Raw genomic sequence first — 2,493 nt, 5'->3', positions numbered from 1 at the left:
TGTTAGGGTAACAAAAAATATTTCACATTTTCTTAAGCATTCACTGTTTTTTCTCTTCAAAGCAATTGCCCTATGCTGTTTTTCATATGCATTAAGTTAGTTCTCACAGTCTTATATGCCTAATTTTGACTTTCAGTTAGCATATGAGAACAAAAATGTGCTGTCACACTCTCATCTTATTCAGATTAGAAGAGGACTGATAGTGGCTCCAGGGAAAAAGTGTTTTAATTTATTCTGTTTTGAACTTCCAAAGCTAAGCTATAAAACTGAGACAGCATGTTGAAAAGATATATCTTCAGGGGACACCTACTCAGACATTTATTCAGGAAACCATCAATCTGCTTCAGAAAATACTGTCATTCTATTTTATTTTTGAATAAAGGACGGAAATCTTGTTCCTCAATGCTTGGTTTCTATGTAATGTCTCAAATTAGCAAATCAGACAAAGATGGAGTACACACCTTAAAAACAGAGGTTTTCTCAGCAAATATGTTCAACTTTTTTTTTTAATCATCATCCCTGGTAAAAAAAAAATAAGTTACTTAATAAGTTTATGAAGAGAAGAATGTAGCATAATAACTAGAGGCTTACTATGCTCTGGTTTTTCTGAGTTAAAAATCTCAGCTCTACCAATTAGTGGTTCTATGACAAGGGCATATTATTTAATCTTTCAGAGTATGTTTTTGAAGTTTTAATATAGTTTTAGCTTGACATGCTACCAACTTTATAAATTTAAAACTAGAGAGAAAAATGACCTCAACACAGACTGCCAGGTCCAGGACAAAGAGTAGAGACATCACCGCAGGGAATATGAGGGAGGAGCCACCGGAAGTTTCGCAACCCGGCTGGTGCTGATTTGATGGGATGGGCGGGACTTCACTCCACCAAGTCTCCTCCCGCAACCCTTCTGTCTCCTCTAAGGCCTTCTGGACCATCTTCCACTCCTTAAAACCACAGATCGTCTTCCAGATTCTTCCCCAGAGGCTCCAAGTAATGATCGATATGCCCTCAGCACCAACTATTCCTCCATGAGTACATTCTGTAGACGGATTTTCTCGGAAGTCTGTCAGAAAAGCCAGACAGAAGTCGCAAAGTTCCTCACAGTTTAGATCTTGAGGCGAGCCTATTGAGTTAACACCTCTGCCACTGCTGAAAGACATTATGCCCTCAGAGCTCCCCGGACTTTTCCCAAAGAAACATCAGCAGTGCTGTGTCATTTTCAACTTCACCAACACGCGATCCGATCTTAAAATGAAAGAATACAAGCGCTCCACTCTTAATGAACTGGTAGACTACATTGCAATAAGCAGAAGCTGTTTGGCAGAGCAGACTTACCCTGAAGGAGTTAGAATGGTATCTTGCAATATATTCAGAACTCTCCCCCACAGTGAGAGCAATGGATTGAATCCAGAAGAAGATGAACCTGAACCTACCATTGGGGCGTCATGCCCATACTTACAGCTTGTATATGCATTTTTCATACTATTTTTGGAAAGCCAAAAATCCCAACCTAGCATTGCCAAAATAATACGTAGATCAGAAATTTGTATTACAGTTTTTGGAGCTACTTGACAGCAAAGACCCCTGGGAGTGGGACTACGTAAAAACAGTTTTACACAGAATTTATGACAAGTTTTTTGGTCTTAGAGCGTTCATCTGAAAACAGATTAACATGATTTTTCTAAGGGCTGTTTATGAAACAGAATACTTCAATGGTGTAGCCAGACGGCTGCTGGGAATATTAAAAAGTATTACCGATGGTTTTGTTCTATCTCTTAAGGCAGAACACAAACAGTTTCTGGTGAAAGGGTTTATTTCTTTACACACTGTCAAGAGCTTATCATTCTTTCATGACCAGCTGGCATATTGCATAGTACAATTTCTGGAGAAAGATCCTTCACTCACAGAACCAGTTATTAAGAGGTTAATGAAATTTTGGACTAAAACATAAAGTCAAAATGACGTCATGTTGCTTGGGGAGCTGGAAGAAATACTGGATGTGACTGAACCTTCACAATTTGTTAAAATTCAAAAACCTTTGTTTAAACAAATTGTCAAGTGTATATAGACTATTTTCAGGTGGCAGAAAGGGTACTCTATGATCAGAATAATAAATATATCATGAGTTCGATAGAAGAAAATCCTAATGTCATCCTTCCGATCATGTTTTCCAGTCTCTATAGGATTTCAAAAGAACATTGAAATTGGGCTATCATGGCATTAATCCACAATATGTTGAAGGTGTTTATGGAAATGACGAGCGCCATGTACGATGAACTGACAGCTACATATAAATCGATCGTCAGCATGAGGAAAAAGAAAGAAAAGGAGAATGGCAAACTGTGCGAAAAAAACTGGAGGAACTGGAGTTAAAGAGAAGTCTTAGATGCGATGGGATAATTCCAATTTAACAAAAGTAATGACAACAGTATTATCAACCTGTGGAGTCACAAATTTACATGGTAGAAGATGAAGCAAGAGTTTTCTGTATTG

At 38.0% G+C, this 2,493-nt stretch overlaps 1 protein-coding gene and 1 pseudogene across 1 annotated transcript in view; one reads left to right on the top strand and one right to left on the bottom strand.

The window, feature by feature from the left end:
- LRP1B (LDL receptor related protein 1B) overlaps window positions 1-2,493 on the bottom strand; it is a 1,708,438-nt gene that overhangs the window by 438,989 nt on the left and 1,266,956 nt on the right. The window lies entirely within an intron of this gene.
- Window positions 1,003-2,411, top strand: LOC105288358 (annotated as a pseudogene).

The sequence above is a fragment of the Pteropus vampyrus genome, unplaced genomic scaffold (assembly GCF_000151845.1).
Source record: "Pteropus vampyrus isolate Shadow unplaced genomic scaffold, Pvam_2.0 Scaffold17, whole genome shotgun sequence".
Taxonomy (NCBI): Eukaryota; Metazoa; Chordata; class Mammalia; order Chiroptera; family Pteropodidae; genus Pteropus; species Pteropus vampyrus.
Note: the sequence above shows the minus strand (reverse complement) of the source record. Positions and strands in the feature narration are given on the sequence as shown.